At 46.5% G+C, this 22257-nt stretch overlaps 1 long non-coding RNA gene across 1 annotated transcript; it reads left to right on the forward strand.

The window, feature by feature from the left end:
• Positions 1–6592: 6592 nt before the first annotated feature.
• On the forward strand, positions 6593–15549 carry LOC143443177 (uncharacterized). The gene is made up of 4 exons (XR_013111942.1): positions 6593–6785; positions 11739–12014; positions 12093–12152; positions 14137–15549. It is a non-coding gene; the product is annotated as an uncharacterized LOC143443177 (long non-coding RNA).
• The last annotated feature ends 6708 nt before the right edge of the window (positions 15550–22257 follow it).

Below are 22257 nucleotides of genomic sequence, written 5' to 3' on the forward strand. Positions count from 1 at the left end.
CTGGGATCCTCCAAGGGCTTGGGTCACTTCTTCAGCTCTGCCCTTTGCAGCACACACCCTGTCTTCTAGGCTCCAGCTGCCTGTACTCCACTGCTGCTGCTGGTCTTGGTGGTCATCTCATGGTTCTGGCATCTTCAAAACACTGCTGTCTTCCACTGTGACAAGGCTTCACCAATAACCTCTCATAGACTCTCTTCATGGTGCCAAGCCTCAACTCCTTTGCATGAACCCTTCTGTCCTGGACCACTGATTGCAACTGAGGCTGCACCTTCACCAAAGGCCTTCCATGGCCTCTCACAGTGCGGAGTCTCAGCTGCTCTTCATGACCATTTCATGTTTTCAAAACCATTACCACCTGGGTGACTCTTACACATTACCAAGTCCAGCTGCAGCATGAGGTACAACCTTGGCTATCTCTGGAACACAGCCTCTTTGTGCTCTCTGAAAACTTTCCAGAAGATTTCACCTCAATGATTCTGGTCTCTTCTTAATCACCACTAATTTCTTAGCTCCAGCTAACCAGCATCATAATCCCAGTAATGCAAAGGTTTTGCTTTAGTAGTTCTGGTATCTTGTTAATCACAGCTGATTTTTCTGCCCCAATTAACCCAAACCATGAAGCATTCACAGTCAAATCACTAACGGTCCTGATAAGAGTCTTTAATCTTCCCTCTGAAGTTTCACAAGCCAGGCCTCCATCTTCTGCACTGTTCTCAACATTATCTTCCAAGCTCCTACAGAACGTCCCACAGAGCTCTTAACATCCCTATGGCTCTTCTAGCCCAAAGTTCCAGAATCCTTCCACAGTTCTCCAGAAAACATGGTCAAGTTGTCACAGGAATACCTCAGTATGCTGGTACCAGTTTCTATCTTAGGGTTTTATTGTTATGAACAGACACCATGACCCAGGTAAGTCTTAGACAACATTTAATTGGGGCTGGCTTACAGGTTCAGTGGTTCAGTCCATTATCAAGTTGGGAACATGGCAGCATCCAGGAAGGCATAGTGCAGAAGGAGCTGAGAGTTCTACATCTTCATCTGAAGGCTGCTAGCAGAATACTGGCTTCTAGACAGCTAGGATGAGGGTCTTAGAGCTCACGCCCATAATGACACACCTACTCCAACAAGGCCACACCTTCTAATAGTGCCACTTCCTGGGCTGAGTATATACAAACCCATCACACAAGCTAAAGCCTAAGCTACCATAAATCACCATAAGTCTCTGTGTCATTATTTGGGAGCTGGTGGGTTGAGACAGTCCAGAGATTGTTCTGTGAAGTAGTTCAGGAAACAGCAGTGAGTACAGGCTGGGGGTTGGGGTGCCACAGGGCCTGATACATAACAGTGCATGTGGAGTTTCATCAAAAGGGAAGTGGCTATGTAACAAGACTTGGTATCTAGCAGTGCCTGCAGAATGGAGAGAACAGAGGGTCTGATATCTAGATGTTTATGTGTGGTGAAGGAGTGTAACAATTCTCAATATCCAGCATTTTATGTGGATTTCAGAAGGTGCCCAGATAGCCCTGATATGTTTCCTAGTCACCCACAGTGAACCCCACATGTACTGCTATGTAACAGGCCCTGCTAGATGCCCTCAGACTGCTTCTGTCTTACTACACTGCTAGGAGTCAGTGTCTGTGCCTTGGAGGCCTGGAATCTAAAGGTTGGTATGTGGTGCTGATATGAATGTGTCCATCAGAGTCTGGTGAGTCACCAGGCTATTGGCTGCCCCGGTGGTGTGTGTAATAGATCCTGATGTCTAGCATGTTACATAGGGTGGAGGGGTGTGGATATGCACCTGCAGTAGGGCAGGGCCTATCAGGGCCAAATTATTTAGAGTACATGCAAAGTTGGGGTGTTGCAGCAAATGATCTGGAAGTGGGGAGGGGGTTTGTGAGGGGCAGGACAGGCAGTTAGCTGTTTTCCTTAGATAAGCTGTTTCTGACAGTGTGGGGTCTGTTGTCTCTTTTTACAATCACCAGGTGTCTGGGATAGAAACAGTTGCTTTTCTTCTGCAATCCCCAAAGAGCTGGCTTCCTGGAAACATGAGCTCAGTTTAGGAATCAGTTTTCCAGGTGACATGTCTTTCTTTTCTCTCTGTATAACACCAAGGCTTGTATCGGAGTGTCTGTTTGCATTAGGTAAGAACAATCCTGCTGGAAGAGGCTGCGCCAATGCCATGTGTTTGGCTTTAGGAGAGGATGCCAGGTTATTATGTGGTGGTGATGTTGAATGACTTTTCCTTGATGAACAAACATCCTGTCACCTCAGAAAGAGCAGTGAGGAATGATCAAAGGAACTATTCCACCTGAGTGTAGCTTGGTGAATCTGCGTTTATTATTGGGGTGTCACACAGAAGCACGGGTGAGGACTTACCTATATGAGCGTGGTGGGCTCTGCAGGTGCATTACCCAGAATCCCACCCAGCATGGCTCACAGCTCTTTAGAGCTGCGTCTTCGGAGCTCCCCTCATATGTTGTAGGCAGTTCCACCGAAGAGTCTCCCATCCCCCAGCAATTATTTACGGCTCATATGACCTTGGTTAAGTAAGTTCTGCAAGCTCCCTGAGTTTAGTGAGTCCTGCCTTCTTTATCCCCTCCTCCCCCTACCCCTCCTTCTCCTGGAGGACATAATGTTTCAACCTGGAGGACAGAAAAGTTGTCACCAGACCACACCCTCAGAAGATTTAGCTCCACCTGAAGCTGTGTTGACTCAGTGTCACCTAGGAGAATCTGGTTATACAATCCTGGGGATGTGTAATGCAAGCATTTGCAGGTGGCTATTTGAGGGAATCTATTCTGACTTAATTTTTAACCTTAGGATGAAACAAAGGTAAAGAAATTGAAGGTACTGATAGTTCTCATGTATCTTAGGTGAACCTGGAAATGTCACTCCAGTGTATCATCCCATGTTACAGAAGAAAAAAGTTGAGGCATGTGAATACTCAGAAATCATGTTCTATGGGCTAGGACATGGCTCAGTGTGTAAGAGCATGTGTGCAAGCTTTAGGACCTGAGGCCTGACAGTCATGCCAAAAGCTGAATGTGGCCATGCCTGCCCTATATATCCAGCACCAGGAGGCATAGTGATTTCTGGGGCCTTTTAGGGAATTGACAGAGGGTTTTGCCTTGGAAGGCACCGGCCTTGCTTTCAAGCTGAATCCACCAAGTGGACACTGGGGTTAAAGGGTGCAGGTTGAACATGGGCAGACACTTCTAGTAAACTTCACACTGAAAAACTACAGTGAGCTGTGTCCACTCACTGGAAGAATGAGTGAACACAGTTATGACATGCTAGGGAGCACTGTATGAGATGAGTGGGAGCACTGCATGAAATGAGTGTAACATGTTTGTGTCCCTTCTGGACTTTAGATCTGGTCTCCTTATTTGTCTGCAGTTGTACAGGTTGTTGATATGGCCCTGGAAAGTCCTTTGTCAGTGACAGCTTTTTACCGTCAACATAGTCATCCTCAATGATTTTATATACTTGAGTAAGAACATTTATTTAAAGACAGAGCTCTATGTGTCACAGGCTGGTGTACACTGTCTAAGTATTGGAAGATGACCTTGAAACCTTGTGCTTCTGTTCCTCCTGTCTCCTCTGAGTGCTGGGATACAGGCATATACCACCAAGCAGGCATGTGTGGTGCACAGAATGGAACACAATGGCTGGGGACTCTTGTTTCATCTTGTTGAGGGCTGTAACAAAGTCTTTCTTTATCTTTCATCATCTGCCTTCTGAGTTCCTCATCTCTGGAACAGGTGAAAGGCTCACATTTAATTGTAAGTGCTGGCTGGGAATATTAGTACTTGTTCCGCACGCCTCCCGAGTCCCCTTTGCCTGCGAAAAAGGATACGGAGACAGTGATCGGGTAATTACTACAAACGAGGCTTTACTTGTAACAGCAGAATCGGAAAGGCGGGGAGACAGGAAGAGGCTCTGCTTAAATACACCCTAGAGTGGCGTGTTCACTTCTGATTGGCTGTTCACTCATTACCCATAATACGCCCCGGGATGGGCAGTGACTTTGGCGTGCTTTTGCCTCTTGCACCTGCACAGTTACTTGTTTACTAGTGGGGAGGACACGATGTCTGCGCCATCTTGGAATGGCGGATGTATCACCGCTGACCACGGCTTCCTACAAGTACTTCCTCCCTATAATCCATGCTGGAGAGGTGGATAATCAGGAGTTCAAGGCCAGCATCAGACACATAGCAGTCTAGAGGCAAGCCTGAGCTACATGAAACCCATCTTGAACAAAACAAAATAGATACCATGGTGTAGCTGCTCTGCAAGTTGGTGTGGAGAACTCTCAAAAAGCTAACAATAAATCCAGATATGACAAAGTCATACCACCCATTAATTCATTCCCAAAAGAATGGGCACCCTACTTCCCAGAAACTCGCCCTGTTGAATTCATTGTCTACTCTCCCCTTTGTGAGGGAGTGGGTGAAGTGTCCTTCTACTGATGTAGTGAAAGCCTGGTACTTATTCACTATGAGGCCCTTTTCAGCTTCCAAGCAGAATGGAATCATGACATGTCAGGTACATTGCTGGAACCAGCACATATGATCCTGACTGAAGAGACTCAATAGCTGCAGCTCTCAGTGAATTTTGGATTTTTCTTCCAAACTTTCAGATGTGAGACCATCAAGTGGAGTAACCCCAGAAAACAGTAAATTACAAGGGTCTGGGAGGTGGGGGTTTGCGGAGAGGGGGATAAGTGCAGTAAAAAGGGAAACAGCAAACATATGGAGGGAGCATGGCGTTCTCTGGGGATGTGGGAGGGTTGTGGTGTGGGGGGTGGGGGGAGAAACGCTGGGGTAGAACACCATCAAAGATGGTGGAAAAGGCCAGAGACACATTACTTTATGTTTTTGTAAAGATACATAAAGGACAATGTGGAAGCACAGACAGCCCTCCCCTGTAGAGGACTGCACTGCCCCACGCTTGGGAGCCACTATGTCACGGCCCACACTGCCCGGCTTGAGGGCCACTGTGTCATGTCCCAACCTGGTCCGAGCTGCTCCAGGGTGCCACATGTTTGGTGCCACTATGTTGAGGAATGCACTGCCCGGCTTGAGGGCCACTGTGTCTCAGCCCGAGCTTCTGCTCCGGTCTGCCAGTCAGGGTCTAGCAAGAGAGAGAGTGGGGATGGAGGGGCAAGAGATGTGAAGAATGGAGACAAGACAGAGTGTGATCAAGTCTCTAGTCTCGTTTATTGCAAGGAAATCCCTGGGTATTTATAAGCACAAGCAGGGGACACAGCTGAAGACACTTTACCACGGGCACCTTGCAGCTGGGGGCATTAAACAACAAAACAAGATATGTGGGGGAAACAAGATGTTTATCAGAGTGTGCTCAGCTGTTGTAGGCTGTTGAAAACAATTCTCTTGTCATGGTATATGGCTCGAGATGGCTGCAAAGATGATAGCCGCTTTCTGCTAGGAGTCGGCTCCCAACACTCCCCCTACCCTGCACCCACTGAATACATATTCTGAAAACTCCCAGATTTCACATTTCTTATTGTGCTCAGTGGAGCAGGGCTCAGGCCTCGTGCTCTCCACAGCATCCTCCTTCTACTTTGGCCAAACCAACAGAAGCCCTGAGTTTCTCAGCAAACTCCCCGTGCATGAGGTCCCAGCATTTGAGGGTGAAGATGAATTTTGTGTGCTTGAGAGCAGTGCCATCCCTTTTACCTGAGCAATGGGGAACAGCAGGCAGAGGCAGCAGCTTGGCTGTGCAGTGAGAGAGCTTTGGTGATAGTGACATCATTTCTCCAGCCAGCACCTGGGTGTCCTCACTTTGAGCGTCATGCACAGTATACAGTCCACTCAAGTTGCAGAGAAGGTCTTGAGGGGAATCCTGGGGCTGCTGGTCATCCAGTTGAAGTTGAGGGCTTTCCTGGTACACAAGCAAGTGACCCTGGTTGACACCACAATTCTCTGCATCCTGGTGGCTCCATGACAGGTGGGGCCCTTCTTTTCTCCAGGCCTTGCATACAGGACCAACTGCAGTTTCCTCATCTGCATTAAGCAGCCCAAGAGCATGAATGTCTTCAGATGAAGGTGAGCTTTCATGCCAGGAAGCCTGCTGAAAGCCGACCTACAGTGGATAACCCATGGAAAGGAGGGTTCAAAGGCAACTAAGCAGAATCCCCAGGCTCAGTGGAAAGAGTAACAATGGCCATTTTCCTGGCTCCTGAAGGGATGGATAAATGTGTGCCTACACTGGCTGCTCAGTCCCTTTTACTCAGGGAGGACCCACAGCTGCGAACAAACCCAAGTCTGACCTTCAGAAACAAGTCTGTATTTCAGGACCTGAGAAAGGAAAGTGTGGCTATGAGTTCTATGGATAGAGGCAGTGGGGTGGGGGAGGTGCACCCTAGCTCGCACAGTTCTGGAAAGGAAGCAGAGAGCATGCAAAGCCTCCTTCCTTAACCCTGCAGTAATAGGACTGTCCACCTGTGGTCTGGATGTGACTCTTCTTACTAGAAAGCAGGAGTCACATTCCCTCAACATGACCAATCAGGAGAGTCCTCGTTGGCTAAGCAGTCTGATTGGCCAAGTTCTTCCATGTGACCAATGAGGTCATAGACCAGGAGTTACAGTTGGTGGAGGTGGCTGAGACAGTTGGTAACTGGCCTGCTCTAACTGACTCTGTGACTGAGACTACAGAGGCGGAGACAGTGCTCTGAGGCGCCATGTGACACCAGGATTTCAGGAGAAGGGGCTCCTGTCTACTCTTCCAACATTCAGGGCAGCCTGGGCTTTCTTGCTATTGAGGTGGGTCTCTCACCATGCCTTCTCAGTTTGTCTGAATCATTTTGGTTGGGTTTTAAGAACTGACCCTTTCTTCCCACTGCATGGGTAATGGAGCTCTCTGGGCTGCAGGAGTCTGGATCCTGAATCTCCCAGGACCCTGTACAGCGCACAGTGGACAGTCTGTGGTAATTGAGAAACCCAGACCCCTGTCCAGCACATGCCCTGTGGATGGTCCCAGAGAAGCAGAGCCCTGCCCTCTTTCATGTCCCCTTTTTATGTCCAGGCTCCTCCAAACATGCACATTCTGCATGGGAGGGAAAACACACCACCTTTGTCTTTAGAGACTTGGCTTGTCACATGTAGCATTATTCTTGTTTTCTGAAAAATGACAATATGTCATTCTTAAGGCTAGGTTTTATTTTTTTTTTTGTCTCGTATACACTTCACGTACTTTTATTTATGGATCTGTGTTTTTCAAACTCGCCTTCTATTTGTGAGTGAACTGGTCTTGACCATGAACATGAACTTTTAAATGTGTCATTGAAATAGTGTGAAGTGTCATGTACTCTGGTTGAAGTTTGCCATGTCTTTTACGTGAAAATATTGGTGTAGTCTTTGATTTATTGTAGCTTTAATTGTATGTGTGTGTCTGCACACATGTGAAGGACAGAGGACAAATTGTGAGGCCAGTTCTCTCCTTCCACCATGCGGGCTGGAGGAACAAACCTTGGGTCGTCAGGTCTGGTTGTAAGCAGCCCTGTCCACTGAAGCAGCCAGTTTTCCCTTTGCCTGGTTTTGTTACAGGGAAACATTGGCTTTCTGAAACTCATTGGAAAGTGTCCCTTCCCTTTTATTTTATGGACTTATTTTAGGAGCATTGGTTTTCTTTAAAAGTTTGGTAGATTCCATTTATGAATACGTGTGACCTTGGACTTTTTTTGTTGAATTTTTCCTGTTTATCAATCTTTTAACTTCATTACTTGTTATTGATCAATTCAAGCATTTTATATGTATTTGGAAATTTGCCCATTTCTCCCTGCTTCACAATTGATTGCAATATATATATATATATATATATATATATATATATATATATATATGTTTCAAAGATTCTTAGGTCTGTTCAACTTGTTCTTTTTCTTTTTAAGATCTATTTATTTATTTTATGTAAGTAAGTACACTGTTGCTCTCTTCTTGTTATTTTTCTATGACCCTGAAGTGTACTATGAGACCATCTCACCTCTCTCTCACTTTCCTATGTGGGAACTGAGAACAGTAAAGCTTCTTCTGAACCTGCTTCTCTTGTTTGTAACATCATGGTTTTCTGTAGGTTTAGTGGGGTCCTGCATCTGTTCCATCAAAGCGTTTGGGATGCTCAGGGAGACAGGATGCAGGAGTTTTGACTGTGATTACCCCATGCCAGTGCCAGGTGGTTGTCAGGCCATAGAGCAGTGTTCTTGGGATGGGGAAGCACAGTCTGAGGTCCCTGGGACAGCCAGAGCTGGCTCTGGGGTCCCTGGGCCTGCAAGGAGGCCGGGGCCTTCTGTTTCTCTGGCTCTTGGGCACCCAGGTACCACTGGAAACTGTGAAAGAGCTGAGAATGAAGTGGGGGGTCTGCAGGATGGATCTAGCCTGGGGCTGAAGGGGAGAAGAGGGGAGCTCAGGTTGGATCCTATGGGGATAGTCCTTGGCTTGTGGGAGCCTAGTGTCTTGGAACCAGGCAAAAACATCTACCGTCCCTTAAGGGTTACCAGGGTTTCTAAGCTTAGCTCAACCAGGAACCAGGCTGCCTTTCAGGGCCCTACAGGTTTCATCTCACTATTTTGTCAGCTGGTGTAAGCATGGAAATTTCCAGAGATTTTCAGGGAAGTGAGGAGAGTGGGCAATGCTGCAACTGGACCTGGAGGCTAGGCTCTCTGAAAGTGTGGCCATATTGGGTCACCTCAGAAACCTTGGCAAAGGCAGTTTACATGGCCGTGCCACCTCCACAAAGAGGTGTGGGGTGCTGTCAGGATCCTCAAAAGGGCTGAGAAAAATGACTCAGACAACAGGACTGAAATTGACATCATTAAGCTTCTGGACCATCCACACATTATGAAGTTGTTATACATCAGAAAACACATCTTTATGGTCCTGGAATTTGCTGCTGAGGGAGATCTGGTGAGCCACAATGCAAAAGTCAGCTGTCTACAGGAGGATCAGGCTCAGCACACCTTCACACAAGTGGTGTGTTCAGTTCACTAAGCCATGAGAACAGCATTGCGCACAGGGACATCAAACTGTGTGACTTTGGCCTGGCCATCAATGTCACCTCTGGACAGAAGTTCAAGGGTGTTGGTAGTACAGCATGAAGTGTAATTACTGTAAAACCTCCCCAGTGCCTCAAATACATTCTGAAGTATTGGACGGTGCATGACTTTCCTCCAAGCACCACATTGACTGCTAGGTAGTGGCCCATGCTGAATAGGTCTCCAACATACACATCACATTAGTTCTGGGTATCCAGTCCTAACTGATCCCTGACAAAACCTCACATTAACGGATAGTCCTCAGGCCATGCTGGATACTCCCCTGCCACTGTACCTTCAACACACTGCTATGTCCTAGGCCCTGCTTGACAGCCTCACACTATTGAAGTCCACACGTATGGCTGGGTGTCAGAACTCTTTTAGACATCAGCCCTCATCAGTACATACTACGATGATAGTTACCAGGCCTTCATGGACACTCCTGTACCTCTGTCACACACGGTAATCTACTATGTCCTAGGCCCTGCTGGATAAACTTTTAGGACATCAGTCTTGATGGACATCCCCTCACCAGTCTATGTATGTGTAATGCCAGCACACTGTCCACTAGGCCAAGCTGTGTGGCAGTGTATATGGGATTTCTAGTAATGTCACTTACCTATCACTGTGTGTGGAGTGGCATCCTCAGTGAAGGGTTGTTTAGAAAGGCATAAACACCTGAGTATTAAGTGGTTAGGTGGCCTTGGTTGTCTGAAAATAGCACTGTGAGGACATCCAGCAGGGAGTGATAAAAGCAGTGTACTTAGGACTGTGGGAATTGGGGAAGGCCTCGGGACCTAGTGCCTAGCTAGGTGGAGGGGATGTCCTAGAGGGCTTCAAACCCTGGTGTATGTGATGTGGATGGTGGAGAGTGTCCAGAAGGAGCTGAACATGGCAGTACATGTGGGGCCTCCTCAGGGCACATGGTGTGGGGCCTGCTAACTAGCTTGTGTTTTTCAGAAAGCAGCAAGGAGTTGGCATGGTCCAGTAACATCTGTTATCTGGTGTAAGTGGTGTAGCTACTCTGGTGTGTTGTCCGTTGAGTCCTGACACATTAAATATTACAAGGGGTTCGAGAAGAGTGTGTCTAATCCTGCCTGAATATTATCACTGTATTTGTGGCAGCAACATGGGAGAGTGGGAGTTATAAACTTCTAGGCATCAGGCCTTGCTTACACCTCCCTCACAGATACCCCATATACATGGGAAGCTATCAACTCCTGCTGCATATCCCTGGGTGCATACAACCTTCCAGAACTCAGGTCCTGCTGGGTCCTACCCCACATAAACTGGTAGATTCCAGGCCCTGCTGAACAACAGTTAGAGCCCTACACACACTGTTATAAAACATGCTACTGGAACTCTAGCCTCACTGGACACATTCCCTCACTGTCCTCATCACTCATAAAGATGCCTCTATGTTTCAGTCTATGCTTGTAAACCCACTGTGCCTCACCACACATAAAAGGCTAGGTGTTACACCTATGAGATCTCTCACCTCACACATACTGCAGGAAATCAGGCTCTGACTTCCTAACTCACACCCTAGTTTCACTGCTAAGTTTAGTCCTGTTAGGTACTCAACTACCAGACTCAGGGCACCTTTAGGGCTCAGGATACACAGGACACCCCTCCTCCTGCCTCCACTGTGCTGTGTATAGTATCAGGTCCTATTGGACCTGCCCCATACACAAAGTGTGCAGGGACAGCCTTAGGGATGCATGTTCCACTTTTCCCAGTCATTTCCATCTGCACATTGTGTGTTGTCAAGCCATGCTGGACAGTGTCCTGCCGTTTCCCTATAGAAACTCCTAGATATCTGGCCTTTCTGCAGCTGCTCAGCTTGCCCCATGTACACTAATACATCAGACCCTACTGGACTCCCTTGATCTCTGTAGTGAACTCACACCCAGGGCCAGCTGTCAGAGCATACTGGGCATCCCACTGCAGACCTCCACCCTCTGCTACGTTACTGTTGTGTTTCAGGAGTTGTTGCATCTTCTGACAACTATTCCCTCCTTCCTTCAAAGCTCCATTTACAGCATGTAGTGGGCCAGCAGCAGTTGGTGGTATCCAGCATGGTGTCATAGCTAGCAGTGTGTGTGTGTGTGTGTGTGTGTGTGTGTGTGTGTGTGTGTGTGTGTGTTGGCAGGTTTGTCCTGCTGGTCCTCATATGTACTGAACTGTGTTGGAAGAGGGTATATTTTAGACATGACTTTGGGCGGTGGCAAGGTACAGGATGTCCACGTATGTGCTTGTGCCTTCAATATTGCCATAATGATTTCTGTTCAGTAAGGAGAAGCAAACTTGCTGTCAGACACATTGAATTCATGGAAGATGGTAGAGCCTGCTGACATGTTTGGACCATCTCCTAGGGACTGAAGCTTGCAAGGACTGAATGCAGAGTTGGGTGCATTCCTGACCTTCCTGTAAACTGAACAGTTCTGTGACCAGGTGGAGGAAGCCACAGTTGCTGGACTTTGCACAAACCAATCAGGCCTTCACAATTACTCATGCATGGTCAGATTCCAGAGGAGAGCTTTGTCACCTCTCTTTGGCCTGATGGATATGGGTATTGGCATTTCCTAGCCCAGAACACATTTACAACATGAGTTAGAGGGTGCTGTTGGTACTGCTCAGAGCTACTCAGTACTGAGTCAGTGAGGTATTTTAACCTTTCCAACAGGGTCTGTTTCCTGTGTCTCTCAAGTGATGAAAGAGAAAAGGCCCATCTCTGTGGATGTTGAACCAGGGAGCAGAGAGCATCCCGATTAGGATTGAGAGGTTCGGGAATGAGCCAGGCTCAGCTTCATGGGGATGTGTGCCTGAACACCCATCAGACATCAATGAAACTCTGGATATGAGTGCCTGTACCCTTCATCCAAGCTGGTCAAGCATGGCACATCCATCCCGGCTCCTGACTTGTATATGCAACATGTCCTGGAACCTTAACCAGCACCAGGTGAGCCACCCATGGGAAATAGGACCCTTTGGCCCCATTTGCACATTAGGCTGAAAGGTCTTGTTCTCTTTTTCCCAGCTGATGCTGCAACAAACTTCCTGAACAGGATGCAAAAGTGTTTCAGCTCAGCCTTGAGAGGTGAGCATACCTTTGTGCCTGTCCCCTGGATGGGACAACATGGGGAAGGGCCATCCATATTCCTGTTCCCTTCCGAGGACACTGCTAATGTGAATATGAGGAACTCTTTTCCCTGAAGGGCCTTCACTGTCCTGAAGTAAGCACAGCTGTGTAGGGCCTCCCTGTGATGTCAGTGATGGAGAACGAATGTAGAGAGCAGAATGGCCGAGGCCTACTCTGTAGGCTACACTGATAGTCTAGATGCAAGACAACACCAAGGGCTCTTGTGGCAGGGAGTCAAAGTCAAACCAAGCAGGGAGTGAGGAGAGCAAGGGCACCCTATTTGGAAGGCCACGTTCTGCTCCAACAAGTAAAGCATGGGGACTTCCCTCCAGGAGCCTGTGCACACAGGTAGAGGTGTGGGTCTATCCCTGAGCATGCTCTGAGCAGGGGGACCCTAGTGTCCCGAGAATGATCAGTACAGGAGTTCTCTAAACTCCTAAGCATGCGTAAGGAAGAGTTCACTACACTCCTGTTCAATTTATATCCATGCAGCACATACCCTAAAAATGTAAATGACAGACAGAAGAGAGGACATTACCTTTTATCAGACTCCAGAAGGTGCCTTCCTCATAGTGTGGCTAAGACCACCACAGAGTGTAGCTAAGAACTCTGCAGTGGACACTTAGACTGGTTGCCATCCCTTGGGCACAGGACACACATGGAACTGTTTGAGGTCTGAAGTGGTTTCTTGTAGACTTAATGTTCAAGTACTGCTGAGAATCTGTGTACAACTCACTCAGTGTCAGCAGGAGTCACTTATGAAAACAATGTAGAATAATGTAGTTGCTTGTCTTTTTGGCTTTCCTGCCTGTTCTCCTTCCTGTAAGCCAGGTGTTCTCAACCTTGTAGACTGCAACCAGTTAATACAGTTCCTCATGTTGTGGTGACAAAAACCCCCACCAACTACCCCCCCCCCCACAAGCATAAAATTACTTTGTTGCTACTTCCAAACTCTAAATTTTCTATTGTTATGCATCATATGTAAATATCTGATATGCAGTATATCTGATATACAACCCCAAAAGTGGTTGTGACTCACGGGCTGAGAGCCACCACTCTAAGCAGCTCTTGCAGGAATATCAGCTTGACCCTGAAACCTGAGAGGGCCTGGTTCCCAATGGTGGTGCACATCTCCCTGCCACAAGGCTCTGTCCTCTGTGATGACCCATCTACAGTGCTGAAGTGTGATGGTGCAGGAATATTCCCAGGTCCCCCTCCTCCTCTTCCCTGAGTGGAGCCTCCATTCTTGTGGTGGATAGATTGTATTTAGAGGACATTAGCCAACCTGTGCACTCCAGGCTTTCCTTAATCTAGGACACACTGTTCTTGTGTTAGACAGGAGGCCAGTTCCAGGAAGGAGCTACACACAAGGCCCCTGAATAGGACGGTAATAGCTGGGCCTGCTCAGGGCCCTCAAAGCAGGACATCATTTAGGGCTTTCAGTCAACTGGTGGTCAAGATTGAATGGCAGTGCAGTGTTAGACCCCAGGTTCATCAGCTTTGTCCAAACAGGAATCAATAATGATGATGGACAGCCTCAGTACCCTGCAGGTACTTCCTGGTTCCTCGTTCCTCCAATAAACATGTCACCTATGGATGTATTTAGACCCCCGTGCAATTTTTTGTATCATACATACATACATACATACATACACACACACACACACACACACACACACACACACACACACACACACACACATCATTATATATAAACATTCAGACTTAATTCATGGCAAAATGGGCTTTCAAGAGAAGGACACTCCTGTCCTTCATGTGCCCATTCTGAGGGAGGCACAGGGAAAGGTTACAGTGACAGGAGAGATGTGAGTTCATTCTGTTAGGTCCACTTGTTTTTAAGTGTGTATCAGTGTTCCCTCCTCACTCACTAAATGCTCAGTGTTTGATCTTACACTGCATGTTATGTGTTCCTCTCTTTCAGGAGCACAAGACCCCAACCTGCTGCAGGGCGGAGAGCAGAGACAACTGGAGTCTTCCCCATAACACTGGTTGACTCTATCTAGCAGGCTTCAAATGCCTAATCTGTGATTCTGGACACAGGAAAGGAGGGGCTTGAGGAGTGGCGCCTTGGCTGGCCTGCTCGTTCTGCCAGGGCAGTGACCTGCAGTGATGTTCCACTGATTAGGTTCTTGGATAGTAATTGGTGAAGTCTAAGAGGCTCTTTGAAAGTAGACAGTGTGTGTGTCTGGAGCATGCTGGGAACATAATTTTAATAATAATATTATTTTCTATAATCTGTAAGACCATTGAATAGTTCCATTTATTTATGGTTTGTTTAGTTTTGTTTGATGAGCTTCCTGGGAGTTTGAACATATAGATTCAGGTTCTCTATGAATGAATCTCCTATGCCAGTTCCAGTGGGATGAACAACTAATCCTCCCTTCCTACTTCCCTCCCTCCTCCTCCCTCCTTTTCTCCCCTCTTTCTTCTTTCCTTCCTTCTCACACACCCTCCTCCTTTTCCAGTCCTCTGTGTCTCCAACCTCCCTCTCCTGCACTGGAGATTGCATTTATTACCATCTTTACCTTGGCCTGGTAGCAATGCCAACAAAAACAAGGAAGCTGAAGTTGGAGAATCCTGACATTATTGGCCAACCTGGCCTGCATTAAAAACAAAACAAAACAAAACAAGAACAACCTTAACAATTAAAAAAAAACCATGTTCCTTCCTAAGTTTATCAGCTTTCCCCTCTAAAGCGCATGGTCATGGCTGTTCCCTGATGGGGTTGGCCTTGCATTTGTCTCATGCTCTAGCTCATGTTTGTTACTCGCTTATTTCCTTTTTTTTCTTTATAGATTCTTTATTGTGTCATGTTAATTATTTTGTTGGTTTTGTAATCATAGTTACTAGATGCTCTAATGATGTACCCGAACCTATTTCAGATTTGTAGTAATCTAGCTTTGATAACATAGAAAAACTGTTTCAAATCAGCTGTTTTCTTTCCCTCCTCTGTGCCATGATGGCCATGTCTATTACATCTCTATGGTGGAAACCCATCCACACAGTTTCATTACTTCATAGGACACCCAGCCCTTTTGAGTCTGTTCATTTCTACACAGCCCCTATCACTCCTGTCCTTCCCATATTGTCTGTTTGAATTTGATTTATTATCTGGTACCATTTTTTCCCACACTAGGACTTTCCTTCCCCGTTGTGACTTGTAAGGCAGCCATAGCCCATTCTTTTCTTTGTCCTTTGGTGTGGGACAATTTGCCTGGATTCTGCACAGCTGGACACACAATCTGATGCAAGTGTATCTTTAAAGACTGAGGGTCTCCAGATGTTCTTGCTCTCTGACTATACTGAATTCTTGCTGATACCTTCTAGAAAGTCCAAAAAAAAAAAAACCCCAAAAACCTTTCTTCCTCATTTTGAGGGTTAAAAACTACTGGCTTTGGCGATTAACACCTGTAGCATAAAGGCAGGGCATTCATAAGGTAGCATTTGCTCCTTCTCTGAAGGAACCTCTCAGATCTAACTCCCAGCCTGCTTGTGGAGTCCCAGAAGAAGAAGGGATTTTAATCTTTAATTGTAAGTTCTATATTTAAAAAGTTTCTGAGAATCTATACACTCAAAAACATTCTCTTTCTTTTCACTTTCCTCAGCACTTATATATCTTTCAGAATATATGATCACATGGTAAAAAGTTCACCATAAGTTTACACATAGATTCAAATCATAAGTTGAATAAGAAGTTAACAACAGAGAATGTTTACATGCATATCAATTAAGAGTAATTATCTCAATAAACATTATCTGTCCCTAGCACAAGAGGTTCATTGAAAGTCAACTTAATTTTAATGACTATAATAATAATTTTAGTGACTATGTTATTATTGCAGTTTTCTACAAATCAACCCAGTCAAGTTTTTTATCTTTTCTCCTTGCACCTATGGTAAATTCCCACTGCAATTTTTATAAACTTAATTGTTTTACAACCTTCTGGAATATGCTCTCAGTTGTAAATGCCTGCTTTCTATCTCAGAAATAATGAACTCTTCTGAACCTTGAAGACTTGCAGAGTTCTCATTGCAGTTTTGACATGAGAAAGTACTTAGTGGCAGTCCTATTGCTAAAGATCTTAATAATTCCTAATACAATTTTAGGAATTCTTTTATGATCATCATTAAGAATTGAGAAACCATCTATTTGTCTATATAGCATCCCTACAAGACAGTGCATTTTTTTGTTGCTCCGCAGAAATAATGTGCTCAAAAAGGGTGGGCTAATACCTAGTGTTTGTTATATAAATTTAATGATAACTGAGAGTACACTAATAGCAGGAATCTTTCCTCCACTCAGTCTTCTCGGCTTTGCCTAAAGAAGCAAATCCGACATACTTCACAGTTCTTGAGGGAAGCATCTGAGGAAGATCACCTGCATGGTGTTAGTGTATCCTCGATGGCTCCTGGCATCAGTGGATATATGCACAACTCCAAGCTGCTGTTTGTCTCCAATTTCTCTGTATCTCAATGAATGGTTGTGCATCTCGTGATTCTATGTGGACAGCTGCCCATTCCAATGTTTGTTTTAATTTGAACTAGGTCACATGCCGTCTGGTCAGGAAGACCTGGCTCCTGCTTGTCTCCAATTTCCCTGTACCAACATGAATGGTCATTCTTTTTGGGAGTGTGGAACTGGTCAAAGGCCATTTCTCTCTTCACTCGGTTCAGAAGATGGTCACAGGCCCTCTGGAATCAATGCCTGACTGTAGTTTGTCTCCAGTTCCCCTGAATGTGAATGGGTGGTTGTGCTCCTCGGGGCTGGTGTGGGCACAGCTCATTCTGTTTGCCCCTTTGCTGTGGTGTGGGTCATAGAGACCCTCAGAAGTATTGGGTGAGTCACCCAGCTGGGTGTCAGTGATTCCAGTTTTCATCCTTGAACCTTTGATTGGTCCCCTATGTTATTCACCAGGATATGCACCATCACATTCATGATGGGTGGCAGTTCAGCTGCCATAGCTTAGACGGGCTTTTCTCTTTTTAATGAGTTCTCTGTTTAGTTGCTGGTGCAGAGCTTTTCTTCTTCAAAGAATTTCCCTTCCACTTGTGTTTTTTACCTGTGTTTTGTACTGAGGTTTTCATATTGTACAGCATTCCTTGTGATGTTTTTCAAAGAGGTATTAATAGGAGGAGCCTCTCCTTTTCTTGCTATAAAAAGGGAAGACTGACTCCAAGCCTTGGCTGTAACCTTGAACTTGGTGGAGCTTGGAATAGAAGAACTTACTCTCCCAAGCCTTTCTCCCTGGCTTATACCTCTATATCTTACAATACTCTGCCTCTCTTCATGGGGATGAAACCCCACGAGATCCTTCACTTTGTTCTTATCCTTGGGAACTCTGAACTCTTGAGTTTCTAACCGCTGATGTCTCCTCATGGACACATCAGCTAAACCCTTGGAAGTTTGGGGTTTTGGCATGTATTCTTGAATCTTGGGTACAAGTGCTTGAAGACAAGCTGACCATGGCAGGGTATACTGTTCCGGAGCCATCAGGATAATGTCTCACAGGCCAAGACTTTGGCTGTATGCTTGATCTCAAGCTAATCTTACTATATACTCTTGTGTTTTTAGAGCTGAGTCCCCTGAGTGCTATGGGGTAGGTGTTTGGAGATGTCCTGTGCTTTTGTGGGCTTCTAAAGACTCTAATTCTTGGGACTGATATTGATGGCTTGGCCATGGGAAATCTCACTGAATTCCAGACTTACTCTCAAGGGAAGAGGTGGCTTTTCTTTCACCTCTCATGTATTAGTTTGTTTGGTCACTGAAGGCTGGAGAGTTTGTTCAGGGCCAACCACTGTCACATGTCACTAGAGATGTCCCGAGGCTGCATCCTCAAACCTCTTCTATGGTGCATGCTTGTCCTTTTCTGGGGTGGTATTTTGTTGCAGGCTGCCTCTTCCTGTTCCTCAGATAGTCCTGCTCTGCTGGGGCTTTGCCTAGAAATAAAAAGCAGGGCTCTGAACACTGATGTATCTCTTGCATATCATTTGGCCTTTGAAGGCCAATGGGTGGCAGGAGGTGGACAGGGTTCTGTGTCTTCTGAGTTGGTAGAAGTGGTTGGGTCTTCATGTAGAATACCTTGTCTGTCCTCAGTACAGGGTTCCTGGATGTCAGCCTCTTTCTAGGCATGATGCTTGAAGTGCAAAGCACTTCGTTGTCCCTAACACCTAGGCACTTATTTTAGGCATGGTGGATGTTACACTTAGTTTTGCCTTTGTGAGGGCACCTCCCTGGACACACTCTCTATCATCTGGCTCAACTTGTAGCTTTTGGAATTGAGGATGGAGGCCTGGACAGGCTTGGAGAGTTGATGCCTGTAATGATCACTGCAGGAAAATGTCCCTAAAGCTGATTCAGGTTCCTGGATGGGAGGACTCTGACAGAGCTTCCTTGTTGATCTCCCACACTGGGTGCCTTGTCTTCATTCTGTGGCTCCTCATGGTGCCAGAGCATCTGACAACACTTAGGAAGGATGGAGGCTGATAGGTTTAATGCACAGGGTGCTCTGGACACGTTTCCAGTGGCCTGGCTAATGGCTGCTTAATGTTTTTGTTCATTAGCAGCTGTAGTGCCTTTCCATTTCAGTCCATTTTTCCAGGGTAGTTTTTAGTTGGAAGGTATGCCTGTATCTTCATCTCAATACTGGTACTAGCTCTTCTACAGGCCCTACTCTGGAAACAAAAAGGTATTAGGTTGCTGTTACTTGTTGGTTCTTCCATTTCCTGGATCTCTTGCAAACCTACCAAGCTTGGTGTTATAAATTGTTGAGGCAATGGCTGGTCCTGAGAAATCTATGGAGGTCCATGCGCCTCGCATAGTCCTTGGACAGGGACACATGCATCACTAAATCTCACAGTTTTATGTCCTGGTAAAGAAGGGCTTCTGAACAATTGAGTAGCAGCTGCAACTGACTCTGAGAATACAGAGGATGTGCCCCAGACAAGTCCACTAAATTTCTGCTGTATAAGATCCTCTGAGACCTTGAGGTAAGACAACAGATGAAAGAAAGGAAGGTGATCCATTTTCTTATTAGAGTTTGAGAAATGTTGTGGTGTGGAGTTCAGCAAAAGTTCCTTGGTGGAACTGTAAAAGAGAGGAGGCAAAAGAATCAGCTTCAAGCAGAGGATTAAGAGGCCTAACAGTCTCTGTAAATATGCAACCTGTAGCCATATAGTCCATCCATTGTCCCCATATCCCATACTCCTTAGTGCCATGTTCAACAGGGATGTGTTCCAATCTTTCCCTGCATAGGGTCTTCAGTATGAAGATCCCCAGGCCCTGAGCTCATGTTCTTGTATGAAAAATTTCACAAGACAGAGAGATTTCTTACTTTTTCATAGGTTGTGATGGAGCCTTGGTGTCTTCCACATTTTTTCTGCCGTTTGTACAGCCTGGAGCTAGTTATGTAGGATAAGGGAAAGGAATGAGAACACACAGGTGTGAGGCATCTCTCTAGCCACTCCCCATGCTGGGACTCTAACTCTCAAGCACCATAGTGCAAGGACAGAGCACTGAGCTTGAGCCAAGGGAGTGGAGCGACCTCATCTCTCCATTCAGACTTTCCTTACTCTTCCCTCTCCTCCTGTCATTCCCTTTACAATTCTGCAAGAGCCACAGGACTTGTTATCTGGAAAAATTTACACCTGGGAGAATTGAAGCTACATGCTGACAGGTGGACCTTAGAGTCCTCCATACACAGGCACAGAGTCACTCCACTGACTGGAACTACATTCCCAAGTGTGGCACCCATCCAGGCCAGCCACAGCTATGTTGTATCACAAAACCTGGGGTTTTCCTGTCTATGATTTCCTTCCCAGCAGCTCCCACTTTCTTCTTGGAGCTGTGCATCTCATGTCCAAAGAGCCTGGCTTTCATCGTGACCCTTTTCAACAATGTGAAACCAGATGGAATTCTTCTCCACAGGAAAGCAGAAGCTTACCTTTTACAGTAGCGAGTTTCTTCCTGGTCTTGTTCTGCCCCCTCTTCTGCACCTGTCAGTTGGAAACGATTCAAATGAGCTAGGGTCCCTCTTTACTCTCTCTGGTAGACGACCTTCCTGCACTCTGTGTTCATGGATGACATGAAATCCGCATTTCCCAGGGAGCTCTCCAGTCCATCCTTGACTCACCCACACTGTGTATAAACACAGTTACTTTTGGCCCTGTTGGAAAAATAGCAGAAGGCACTGCCTCAGGTACCACAGATGTCCTCAAGTTAGTGTTCCTCAGATAGGCTCCTACCCAAGGCTGACCTCTGTAGCTGACTCTGGCTGTCAATTGATATCTGCTGCTAAAAGAAAAATTTTAAAATAGGCCCACTCTGTAGGTCTGTTACACTAGAGCCCAGTTAATCAGCCACAGAGGATGTGGAGTTGCCAGACAAAGGCCTGTTGAATCATCCCAGGAACTGGCTGGCCATGAAAGATTAAAAAGTATACAAGGACATCCTTGAAAGTACAGAGATAAACCTTGAGAATGTCCAAATGAGTAATGGGCCACCTGGTATTCTCCAACCTCCTCTTCTGGGCCCACTCACTCTGGGTGTTCCAGGAAATCATAAATTTAACCAGTTTAACCAGGTGCCTTGCTGACTTAGATAAGCACCCGCTTACACAGCCTGCTAATTTAAAAAAAAATATAAATATATATATATATATATATATATATATATATTGGGGATGCTTTCCCCATCCTTTGGCTATAAAATCCACAAACTTTTGAGCTTCTGAGTCAGCTTCTCTGTTTCTTAAGTGAGATATGTGCTGGCCCAGAGCTCTGATAGTAAACTACCTCATGTACTTGCAGCAAAGTTGGTCTCTTGTGAGTCTTTGGGTGCGTGTCCTCCTGAGACTAGAGTGGGGGTTTCCCTCTGGGGCTTTTTCATTTTGGTTCATTGGCTGGGAAACTCGTCTGGGATTTGCACGAACACCCAAGACCCCCAAAGACCCCTTGGAGGTAGGTCTGTGTCTGCATGTGAGTGGGTGTGTTTGTGTTTAGTTTGTGTCTTGGTTTCAATATCTGGCAGCTGCCATGGTTAACTGTGATGGTGTCATGGCTGCGGGGACAGCAGACTTGCTAGGGCCATAGGCTGCAATTCTGGGAGATGTCCCAGAAGACAGGGGTGGTCAGGATAGACAGACCCCTCTTTTTTGGGTGGAAGGGAGTCACAATAGCCTGACTGCCCTTTTTTTGGAATGAAGGAGATGGAGTGCTCTTCCTACAGGGGAAGGTACGAAGACCTGCCCCATCAGAACTTGCGTTTGGCTGGCTGTATAAGACCAAACGTGAGCAAGTGTGTTTAGAGGTGATAGTGTCTTGTGTTCTTATTCTGTTTTTGTGTTTTCTGTTTGTTGAAATGGGACAGGCTGTAACCACACGTTTATCTCTGACTTTAGACCACTGGGGAGAGAGATGTCAGGGCTAGAGGACATAATCTGTCAGTAGTTGTTCAAAAGGGTCCTTGGCGGACCTTTTGCACCTCAGAGTGGCCGGCTTTCAATGTGGGCTGGCTACTGAGGGGAACTTTTGACTTACCCACCATCAGAGCCATCAGGGCAGTTGTTTTTCAGGAAGGATCAGGGTCACATCCAGACCAACAGCCTTACATCACCGTGTGGGTGGATTTGGCCTGTTTCCCACCCCTGTGGGTTGAGCCTTTTCTCTCTCCTGGCCAACCAAGCTCCCAGGTTTTGGCTGTGAGGGAGGGAGCCGCAGCAGGAAAGCTGAAACTGTGGCAGAACAAAGGGGGTCCTGCCAGCACTGTGGCTGCCGCCACCAGCAAAGGAGATGGGCCCTGCACACCGCCAGTGGTGCCCATCCTGAAGATATATCCTGACATAGAATAACCCCCTGAATGGCCTGTTCCCCTGTCCCCCCACCTTATCCCCGAGCCCACCATCCCCAACCTGCGCTGTCCCCTTCCCCACCCCTCCTGGCGCCCCAACCCTCATCCCCAGCACTGGCTCCAGCCAGTGGGAGACGGGCCCTCAGCTGGCACTAGGAGTAGCATGTAGCCATGCCAGAGGGGCATGCAGACTCCACCA

Source organism: Arvicanthis niloticus, chromosome 8, assembly GCF_011762505.2.
Source record: "Arvicanthis niloticus isolate mArvNil1 chromosome 8, mArvNil1.pat.X, whole genome shotgun sequence".
Lineage (NCBI taxonomy): Eukaryota > Metazoa > Chordata > Mammalia > Rodentia > Muridae > Arvicanthis > Arvicanthis niloticus.